This window comes from Lepidochelys kempii, chromosome 4 (genome assembly GCF_965140285.1).
Source record: "Lepidochelys kempii isolate rLepKem1 chromosome 4, rLepKem1.hap1, whole genome shotgun sequence".
Classification (NCBI taxonomy): domain Eukaryota; kingdom Metazoa; phylum Chordata; order Testudines; family Cheloniidae; genus Lepidochelys; species Lepidochelys kempii.
Window position 1 is genome coordinate 73234871 of NC_136383.1, and position 12169 is coordinate 73247039.

General features: G+C 39.9%; 1 protein-coding gene across 2 annotated transcripts in view; it reads right to left on the bottom strand.

Moving 5' to 3' along the window:
• The window catches only part of GPM6A (glycoprotein M6A), a 345565-nt gene that overhangs the window by 2283 nt on the left and 331113 nt on the right, over nt 1-12169 (bottom strand). The window lies entirely within an intron of this gene.

Genomic DNA, 12169 nt, shown 5'->3' on the forward strand with positions numbered 1-12169 from the left:
GTGTAAAGCTCACCTTTGCACTTCATTGATCTTGGGGCTATTCTGTGCATGGTGTGTTCCCTCTACACTGTGACAGAGCAGCCTATGGGCTGCTCTTACTTATATTTGGCTGCAATGGCCATAAAGTCAAAAACATAGCATAGGATCAGCATGGCACAGGGGTGTCCCAGACATGCCCTCTTTCCCCTTTTTTGCTAGCAGCAAGGAGAGTGTGTGTGACAAAAGAGCCCCTCCAGCAGCCCTACTTCACTATTACAATAAGACCATGGATCTGGTTCAACATAAGGTGTCGGTGGTTTTTGATGCAAGAGAAACTGTGTACTCTGAAGTAGAGGCCCATATATCTGCTTGGCTCTAGGCTTCTTAGAAAGGCCAGAAATACTTGAGGAACTGCCCTAATGCACAGAACCTGGGAAACTAGCGGAGGCATCTTTACAGAAGGCAAGGCGACATAGCCATCCTGAATTCTCTTGGGGTCTCTGTCCTATCCTTTACCCTCTCCTACAAAGGAGGAAAAAGAAAGGCTCATCTATAAAGCAGACTTTCATGCTAACTAATAGCTTCAAGAGCACACAGTAGCTCTCCACAGCCCCATAGAGTGCACCTGGCCTCATCAGCAACAATAGAAGCCAAAGAATTTTAACTCATCTGTGTTCCCTCTGAAAAAGCACAAGAAAAGAGTCTAGCCAGCCACTCTTAGTAATCTGCCAGGATCTCTGATGACATCTACATTGCCTGGAATATATGGGTGCTGAACATGAGTTCTCCAAAACACTGACATTTGGACTGCCAGAATAGCCTAGTCGCAACTGCTTTAATGGTTACAGTAAACAAACCAAAGAGCAGTGTCTAAGCCAGCTGGGGCAGTTCAGTACAAGATATGAAGGTGGGTGCCAGCAATATTCTCTCCAGGCCACACCTCTCCCAGAGACGATCACACATTGGCCTGCAGATCCCACTGCCAGAGTTCAGTCTTTTCATCCATCACCCATACGTCTCATTGTCTAGTCTGCTTGGTTATCCTGTTTGCTAGTGTAAGTCACTGCAGCTCTAGAACCTGGGTCTGCAGCATCCACCTCCAAGTCACCACCAACAACTGTGAAGCGGACACACTCAGCAGGTCATGAGCCTCAGTGGCCCACTTATCATAGGATGTGCTACCCACAGAGGGCCTGATTGAGAGGACATTCCTGACTTCTGGGGACGATACAGGAAATGTGTCTGTGCAATTAGGTGGAACCTCAGCTAGCTGCTGCTACAGGCTCTGCTTCCTCTTACTGCTCCTGAATGCTGGTTCCTGACCCTGGCTTTATTTCCTGGCTCTGATACCCAGTTTCTGACTCTTGGTTCCTGACCCTGAATTAACCTATGATTCTCATTCCTGACATCTGACTCTGGCTCTAAATAGTAGGCAGGCTGCCCACAATGGGAACTTGACAGATGGCCACTCCCAGGCACCCTGCTGTTGCAGCTACTGCTGACTCCCTGCTAGCAATGGGCTGCTTCCTGGCCTGCTCTCAGGCCCTTCTCAAGCTGCTTAGCCTTCCCTTCAGTCTTCTGCCTCCAGCCAGCTGCTCCACGCAGCCTCTGGCTCTCCCGAGCCTGGTTCCGTCTGACCTCAGAATATTAATTCCTTTTCCTGCACTCTTAGCATTATGGAGCCCTCTGCTGGCTGGATGAACTGAAGGGTAATACAGAGTACTGAACTAGAAGGTTCGTTACCATACTTTCCAGATTGCCCTGCCTCCCTGAGAATGCTCTTCAATGCCGTCTTATCTGGACAATATGCTGCAGAAAATCTAGTCCGTCCAAGAAAATAGGGTTTACTCCAGTTATTTCCCTGTAATCAAAAAGATGCTAGAGCATCCTGGATATCAGGGACCTGAATCAGTATCTGGTCAAATAAAAATTAAAGATGCTCAATCTGGGAACAGCTCTGGGTCTTGCAAAGGCTTACAGGTGCACAAGGATACTTCCAGTTCTTTGGAAGTATCTCAGATTCATAGTGGGTACAGTACTATCAATTTTATGATGTCCTGTTTGGGCTGGCATCAGCACCACATTTATTCACAACCTGTTTGATGGCAATTGTGGACTGCCTGAACAGACTGGAATTCTTTACCTGAATGAAAGGAAAATCTCCAATTAGAATCAACTTCCAAACTCACCCTATCAAATCCTAGCTGAGACATCCAATTGGGTTGAGGGCACGCTAAACAGGGCTTCGCACTCAGGGAACCTCCGTCTCTCCAAAAACAGCAAATATATAGTCCCACAATTTCTGATAATCATTTAACTGGTATGGAAGGAGATCATGCTCACAGTCAGTCTGAGTTGATCTATGCTAGGTATTCATGAATGGTCTCTGGATCAGGGAATGTTGGATCAAATAGGGAACGCTTGTGATGGATCTCTGCCACCCAACTGAACAATAAGCCTCATTCACCTCTAATAGTAAAACTCCTGGCAAAGCTCAGAAGAGACAAAGGTTTGGTAACATTAATCACTCTATTACAGCCCAAGCAATTAAGTAAAACATGGGTCTGACACTCCAGAAGCCTCCCCACCCACCCCATTAAAAAAAATCATAGTACCACAGTCCTGACAAACCCAATGAAATTTCCTTTGGAGATCGAGTTTATTAAAAGGAAGGTATTTTCTAGTGGCAATGACTTAAGCTTGTAGAACTAAATAAAATTCTGGATCTAATGACTGATCCTCAAGATACTAAGTTTTAAAATAATAAAGGGATGGTTTATATTTTTGCAAGATTCTGCTCCAATGTGATGTTGGAGTTCCTTTTTAATGAGTCCATTACACTGCCAATATTCTTCCCAAGACTACATGCGCATTTCTCCCTCCTCCTTGTAACAATCTTTTATGTACATAAAAATTATCATGTCCCCTCTCAGTCTTCTTTTCTTCAGACTAAACAAAAACCCAATTTTTTCAGTCTTCCCTCATAGGTCATGTTTTCTAGACCTTTAATCATTTTCGTTATTCTTCTCTGGACTTTCACCAATTTGTCCACATCTTTCCTGAAATGTGGCCCCCAGAACTGGACACAATACTTCAGTTGAGGTCTAATCAGTGTGGAGTAGAGTGGAAGAATTACTTCTCATGTCTTGCTTACAACACTCCTGCTTATACATCCCAGAATGATGTTTGCTTTTTTTGCAATAGCGTTACACTGTTCACTCATATTTAGCTTGTGATCCACTATGACCTCCAGACCCCTTTCTACAATACTCCTTCCTAGATAGTCATTTCCCCTTTTGTATGTGTGCAGCTGATTGTTCCTTCCTAAGTGGAGTAGTTTGCATTTGTCCTTGTTGAATTTCACCCTATTTACTTCAGACCATTTCTCCAGTTTGTTCAGATCATTTTGAATTTTAATCCTATCCTCCAAAGCACTTGAAACCCCTCCCAGCTTGGTATCGTTCACAAACTTTAAAAAGTGCACTCTCTATGCCATCCCAGGCCCTTGTCCCCATTCTTACTGTTAAAAGTTCCTTAGAGAAGCCATGTCTCAGTGGCTGTCTAATTGCATTTCACACTTCTACGATTTGGCTGACCTAAAGCTAAAGGACCATGTCAAGGTTCATTCAATCTGAAGCAGGGCAGTTTCCATTGCCTGCCTCAGGGATATTTCAGTTTCAGAATTATGCCAGGCAGCACATCGTCCTCACTCCATACTCTTTTGAAGCCCTATTGCTTTCATTTGGTCTTTAGGGAGATAGTCTGATTCAGTCTTTCAGTACTTGTGTCCAAAGTAGGGGAGTCCAAACTCTTCTGCCCCCTAGAATTTATTTTGGATGTCCCTTATTTGAGTTAGCCAACATTTTGAAAATTTTCTACCCCCTGAATGCATCCTATAAGCTTCCCATCATGTAAAGCTGTTTTTTGGGAGCCAATCTACTCACCGCACATAACATTAAAAAAAACCCACCACTTTTCTTTCTTGTTGCTATTGGTCCTGTTGTAGCATTATTGTTTACACCTTCTTATAGCAATATCTCAAGCCACTTCCTCTCCAGGAGGAAGAATCCTGTTCAGCTTGCATCTTCAGAGAAGAGGAATTATATATTTTGTAATTCTGCTTCTCTGCAGATATCATACTGCAAGATTCTAACTTAACCACCCCCCCTCAAAGTTGAGAGAAATATCAATTTGTGTTTTTATTTATATATGAACATTTAATGTTCTTTCTACTTGGACACTTCCTTCCATAAATTTAATATTTATTGTTTATATTATTATTTGTGGAGCCTTTGCTTACTACTCATTCACGTACTGATGGGAAAGTTCTAAGAACAGCAGTTTAAAGGTTCAGGATGGTGCCTAACTACAGATAAGTGTGGCTGTTTCTTACTCCTGTCTGTTACTACTGTCCTTAGAAGACAAAAAAATATGACAAATCAATTAAAAGTATACAGGTACTTCTATATAATAACTTGCCAACAGACCCATTCATTTTTCAAGCTGGAACATGGAACTGCATATGGGTGAATGAGCAGGTAATTAATTTGTAAACACAAGCAATCGTATCCTTAATACACAACTTTGAACTCAAAAGGTAGGGTAGCTAGTGGGAAGAAACGGTCCTAGAGTCAAATGATCTTGCTCTACAAAATAAGTTTACAGCAGAATGTGTTTCTTAAAAAAAGTATTTCCTTGACAAAAATTTAGATTCTTCTATATTTCAGCATTTGGGAATGGATGGGGTTAGCACTCATGAACAACTCTTTTCTTTTGTAATAAGACTAACTCTGAAAACTGTGTAAAGACACTAAAATAAAAATCGCATTCCTTTTCAGGAAGGCTAGTGAGGCCGAAATAGATCTGCACCTGTGAAGTAATTTGGCTCTTGCAGATATCCCTATATTCACCGGTGTTAATAGAATACAGTACATGACTGTTGTGATTACACATGTTCTTAAAAAGTAATTTAAGCTTCTCAGAAGTCCCTGGGATTATAGATGGAAAAAAATCTTAAATATAATTCTTAAACGACTGGCGATGAACACAACAAACTTTATTGTTGTAGTCAAATATGTATATTCTGGCTTCAGAATTATTAAATCATTGAATTTTAAAATAGTTTTATCAATCTGCAGCTTTGCAAAGGACTGGTGTTTGAATATCAATGATCTTGTTAAAAAGTCTGAATTCATTAATGGGAAAGATCTGTTGTTGTTTCATACAGGCAGGAAAACAGCCAAGGCAAAAGGGATGTGTTTTAACTAGACTGCATCTTTATTCAATCATCTGGGAACTACCCTGCACTAACTTTTATAGAGCAGATTATCTTTCTTTCTTGTTAGAGAGAGGTGAAGGGTTGATGGCAACCCTCTTCGGGGTCTCAGTCTGGTGCTATCCCCACCCCACCACATATGAAGGTTAGGGCTAGGGGGAAAGAGATGTCTCCTTGCTGTACAGCTCCATTAGAAGCTCCAAGCACGTTCCCCAGCTTCTTTAGGGGATTCCTTCCCCATAGTCTATTTCCAATTCCAGTTTGTCAGGGAACCAGACCCCCTATGGAATGAGTATGTGTGCTGGACAGCTATCAAGTGCAACAATTTGAATCTAATCTCCTGTCCTATCCATTAGGTCACTGGGCTGCTGTGAGTAGGGCAAAAAATCCCAACACCACCACAGACACCCTGGCCAATCTGGCAGTGAGGGGGAAATTCCTTCTCAGCCCAAAAAGGGTGACTAGCATGATTCTCACAGAAAAACGAAACAACCCAATCCTCTGGTAAACTCAGAGGTGGGAGCTGCTTGTCCAACAGGCAGTGGTACCCGGACCATAGGGGAAAAGGCTTATATAGCCTCCCCTCTGTTGCACAGGAACCAACCGTCTTCCTCAGAGCTCCTGCATCTTCATCCTGCATCTTCATGATTTGGGAGAGGGAGGTTCTTTAACCTCCCACTCCCATATCATGAAGATATCATTCTGGTGAAGGAGAAAAAACTGTCCTTAAAGGGAACCAGCCCTTTTTGTCCCTGCAAGTCAAGACAATGAGCCCTACCTTTGAGGCTGACAGTGTGCAGGTTGAAGGACTGTGCCTAAAAAATAATGCATCACAAATAGGGCTGTTGATTAATTGCAGTTAACTCATGTGATTAACTCAAAAATATTAACTGTGATTAAAAAATTAATCATGATTAATCGTACTGTTAAACAATAGAATACAAATTGAAATTTATTAAATATTTTGGATTTTTTTTACATTTTCAAATATATTGATTTCTATTACAACACAGAATACAAAGTGTACAGTGCTCACTTTATATTATTGTTTTTATTATAAATATTTGCACTGTAAAAATGATAAACAAAAGAAATACTATTTTTCAATTCACCTCATACAAGTACTGTAGTGCAATCTCTATTGTGAAAGTGTAACTTACAAATGTAATTTTTGTGTTACATAACTGCACTCAAAAACAAAACAATGTAAAACTTTATATTCTACAAGTCCACTCAGTCCTACTTCTTGTTCAGCCAATCACTAAGACAAACAAGTTTGTTTACATTTACGGGACATACTGCTGGCTGCTTTTTATTTACAATGTCACCTGAAAGTGAGAACAGGTGTTCGCATGGCATTTTTGTAGCCAGCATTGCAAGGTATTTACATGCCAGATATGCTAAACATTCATATGCCCCTTCATGCTTTGGCCACCATTCCAGAGGACATGCTTCCATGATGATGATGCTCATTAAAAAATATAATGCATTGAATAAATTTGTGACTGAACTCCTTGAGGAAGAATTTCATGTTATAGGAGTCTCGGATGACGACCCAGCACATGTTCATTTTAAGAACACTTTCACAGCAGATTTGACAACATGCAAAGCAGGTACCAATGTGAGATTTCCAAAGATAGATACAGCACTCGACCCAAGGTTTAAGAATCTGAAGTGCCTTCCAAAATCTGAGAGGGATGAAGTGTGGAGAATGCTTTCAGATGTCTTAAAAGAGTAACATTCCGATGCGGAAACTACAGAACCCAAACCACCAAAAAAGAAAATCAACCTTCTGCTGGTGGTATCTGACGAAAATGAACATGCATTTGTCCTCTCTACTTTGGATAGTTATTGAGCGGAACCCATCATCAGCATGGATTCATCTCCTCTGGAATAGTGGTTGAAGCATGAAGGGACATATGAATCGTTAGTGCATCTGGCACGTAAATATCTTGCGATGCCAGCTACAACAGTGCCATGTGAAAACCTGTTCTCACTTTCAGGTGACATTGTAAACAAGACATGGGCAGCATTATCGCCTGTAAATTGTAACCAAACTTGTTTGAGTGATTGGTTGAAGTAGGACTGAGTGGACTTGTAGGTTCTAAAGTTTTATATTGTTTTATTTTTGAATGCAGTTATTTTTGTACATAATTCTACATTTGTAAGTTCAACTTTCATGATAGATTGCACAACAGTACTTGTATTGGGTTGTAATCAAAAATAAATACAAAATGAGCACTGTACACTTTGTATTCTGTGTTGTAATTGAAATCAATATATTTGAAAATGTAGAAAACATCCAAAAATATTTAAATAAATGGTATTCCATTATTGTTTAACAGTGTGATTAATCACAATTAATTTTTTTAATTGCTTGACAGCCCTAGTCACAGATCATTCTACATGGCATGTTGCTAAGATGGACTCTTTGGTATTTAAAAAAGTTACCACTGCAAATAAATAAAATATGTCCTTTCAGATTCATTTTCCCAATTCAGGAGGGAGATTAAATATTTTCAGCTAAAACAGTTCCTAAAATTCGTATTTCCCCAGAAAACGGCATCCAAGATGGAATTTGCCATCAGTTTTTTGGAAAAAACATAAATTAGTTTAATTTTCCAATACTTCAAAATCTGCAGTTACTGCTCAATGCCTGAGGGCCAAACGTTGCCTTTTGGACACATGCATCAGAGGTCCAGTGAAGTCAAGGGAAGCCACGTGAGTGACTTGAGGGCAAAATTAGGACCAAAAGGTCTGTTTCTGTTGTTTTGGCTTTGCTAGCACATATTTAGAATAATAGTTTAACCCCAAAATACATGGGACTTAAGATCAGGAAAGCCAATACTCAGTCCTGGACTAAGTGACAAGTTTGAAGTCCAATACTGCATGAACAATCAGGACTAGGAACCGAGAGATTTATTCCTTGAGATTGCAAGGATTTCCTCACCACAACCACCTTTCCGTGTGCATCTAGGGTCCACAACAGTGGGCTGGATAATGGGGTTGCATCCAGGGTGAAGCTTCTTGTTGCTGGCTGACCTCTTTTTCTACTTTTCCACACGGAAGATTGAGAATTTGACTACAAACTGCTTTAGTCCACACCAGTGTGGTGTAAATTCTAGTGCACACTAGCATGTTGCACGCTAACTGGCCCAAGTGGACCCTACTGGCATGCACCAAAAGGGTCCCTAGTGCGTGTTAATGTGGTACTGTCTGAAATAGGATGGGCAGTTAGTGTGCAACATGGTAGTGCACACTAGACTTTACACCCTGTTGGTTTGGACTCAACCACTGTATAAACAAGCTTGAAGGAAGGCTGAAAAGAACTCAGGATGGTGCCTTAAATTCAAGCAGGAGACCATCTGCTCCTTCAACATGAGGCAGGAAACAACTTGGGATTCTGCCAGCACAGAGCTTAGAAGTTAGATGCAAAACTTCCTGTAACACCACCTGCCTGAAGGACAGGGAAAAAGAGCTCACTCCCTCATTTACACCCAGGAGCAACCATGCAATGGAAACCTATGCTTCATGAACAAAACACATAATAATGCAGTGGCATGAGTGTATGTATCTGAGAGCAGAATTTGTCATTTGGTGTCACTTCAAAGCTTCTGTACTACCTTCAATGTATAGACCAAATTCTGTCCTCGGATACATGCATGCAGTTCCCATTGAAGCCGTATGTGCCTATCTGCAGCCAGAATTTTACCGTGTGCTTAGCTTTTGGTAGTCTTCATTTTCTATCTGAACAGCTGCACGCAATAGTGGTCCAAAAGTGCATTATCTATAACTAATATGATGCAACGAATACCTCTCTCTACAACTGCCATGATTGCATGCACTGATGTCTATGGAAATAATGGTTCATGGTACAATTTACTGAGTAATTTAAAAAAAACCCAAAATTAGCTCAATGACTACAAAGTAAGCATGAACATGGAATGGCAGACAAGAATAAATGCAAATGGGCTCTCTTAGCCAAGCAATGCTAGAAGTGGCAGAGGAAGAATCTGCTGAGCAGGGGTCCTGGAGTGAAAAAGCCATGATAATGTCCCAGTATTTTTGGGCTATATGGGTGCTTAAAAGTGACAGTAGCTACACATGCCAGCGTACGTAGGGTATGGAATAAACCAAACACCCACACTACCACAACACACCCCAATGGGCTGTGAAGAACTGTGGTCCACACTAGCCCCCTTCCCTTATCACCTCTGGAGTACTGGCAACCTATTATCGTTCCTTTCTGCCCATTGCATTTTAGGGGAGGGGCTCTCGACACCCTATACCTCCCCCCCTTTAGAGGACCCACTTAAGTTACTGATAATTTAGCCTATCATCTCTTTTACTGGCACCTGGAAACCTCTATCGGTCTTTGCAGAAATATCTAAACAGTTTAAATACTCTCATCTTCTCTTAAAATAATTTGTCATCAGAAATGCTCCCCTTCCCTCACCTTCTTTGTCATATTGCCTAGCTCTTAAAAATTATTTCCATCTTTTCTTACTATAATTACTTTAGCAAAATTAAAAATTCTAGGACAGAAGCAAACAATGCGTTCACTTGCTTTAAATAGCTACTTAGTTCATGAATCAAATGTCAGAAAATACATGATTTTCTCTATTGAATATATTAAAGCTTTCTCCAGTTAATTAGAGTGCTCTGTCCACAAATTTAACTTGAAATTATTGGCCATAGATAAAATAATACTTCTTTGGCAAAGTGGTGAGGGAAGAATACTTAGCTAATTCTTTTTTCCCCAAGCTGAATCAAATCTTTCTGGAAATACCTGCTGTCACTTTGGGTTCCAATAGGGTTTGTCTGCAGCAGCTCACTGAGCTGCTACTTTTTCCTGATAGTGACTGTCTTGTGCTCCAGCATCTAATCTTTCATGTTAAATAACCAACAACCCTAGTTAAATCCTTTATGTCTGTGAAGAAAACCTTCAAAGTGTGAGCCAAGTATAAACTGATGTAATTATATTGTCTTGAATCTGTCAACAGCCTGAGAATAACTCTAAGAAAATTGTGAGCTTTCCTAATACATTTCAATTAGATGTTTACTCTGGAGCCTAACAATGGAATTATTAGTGTAAGTGTAAATAATCATTTTGCTGCTGAGCAAACTACACAAGAAAAAATGGGAGATACACTCCCTTATAAATTCTGTGCAATCTGCTGTGCTGCTGTCTCAGTGTGTAAATTGTAAATGGACTGTGCTCAAGCTGTGGTTATAATTTAGGGGATTACCAAAACGGCAACCTGCCTAAACTGTCTTACTCAGAAAAGCAGTTTTTAAAGAAACATTAGAAGCAGTCATACTTGACGAGAGTAACTAATTCAGAAGTGGTATGTGTTCTGTGTGATTGACATATTAGCATAGAGGGGCTATTATCAGAGATGGTTAAATTGGTTTGGGCAAGAGAAGGACTGAGAAGGCATCCACTCCCCAGACATAACCTGAACTTTATTTCAGAGTCAGATACATCCCCAACTACCACTGAGACTATTTTGCTGTGTGGGGCCTCACAGCCTCTCTAAAAGACACCACTGATGCCCTGTCATTCCTAGGTTTGGAGTCGCTCTGTGCCTTCCTTTTTATTTATTCCTCAGTCTATATTGCATGCCTATTGGACATCTGCCCTTTTACATAAAGATATGTACTATGGGGCCGAAGGTAAAATAGCCTTCACTCTGGCTCCTGCCACTACAGAACATGTGGAGATTTGAAGCTTGTTTTATGCAAGCAGGGGAGTCTGAATGAGGATCACCAATAGGGCAAAATTGGTGGTTTGGATAAAGCAGCATTGTCTCTAAGGAACTGAGTATAAAGGCTGAGCCAAAAACTCCTAAATTCAAAACCTTCTCTACCACAAAATCACTGTGCAGCCACGGAATACTACTTCTCAGGTGTGTTGTAAGGATGAATTAGTTAACAGTGCTTTGAAAAATATTAAGTGATACACAAGTGCTAAGTGTTTGTTAGTTGAACTTTTAAATGCTTATTTGAACCAATGATCCTTTCATGAATTTCCCATCACAAGAGAATATAGCTTAGATCAGCCATGCAGTGGAAACATAATTTTCTCTTTAAAATGTTATAGCATTAGTATTTCTTCTTGATGAAGAAAAATCTGCTTTTGGAAGAGCTGAGAGTTAATCAATTAATGTAATATAAAGTACAGATCATTCTACTTACACAGTACTTTTCATCTTGAAGCAATTAAATATAATTTTTAGACATTAATTCATCTTCTTGCTACTCTGTCACAGTAGCAGAGGTAGCTGTATTGTAGATGTAGAAACTGAGGCACAGAAGCTGATTTGTGCAACAGGGCTACTAGTTCAGTCCGCTTGACCATGCCCAGCTTTCTCTCTTTGCCCAGTATAAAGGTGTAGCAGATAGTAAAACATTTTAAAAAACTACATCTTCAATTTGTAACGATGAACAGTAGTTTTGTGGCTTGTTTGGTGTAAGTGAAACAGTTTTCATAGGTGAAAAAATAATCCCCCAAAAAGCATTATTATTAATAGGCTTGGAAGGATTAGATTTTTATCAGTAAATGTCGATCTCACGCACACACTGACAAAAAATATTTCCATAGATAATAATGAAAATTTACAGATTAATAAATTTTCAAGCAGCATTTCTCTTACTTTACCTTAGAGTTTGATTTAAGGCAATTTACTTTACATGTATACTTTGACTGTGATGTTGACAGTTTGTGATTTAACAGTTATAAAGCTTTAACTTTTTGAATCTCAGTCTCTACTGTCATTAAACAATTATTGTCTGGCCTAGCCACTTTCTCTGCTCCCTCATACGTTCTCCAACTGTGAACTTTTAAATGAATAAATATCTTTAAAAATGCTTAAAAATAAACATTGATATTATCCATCGAAATTCTAAAAAGAT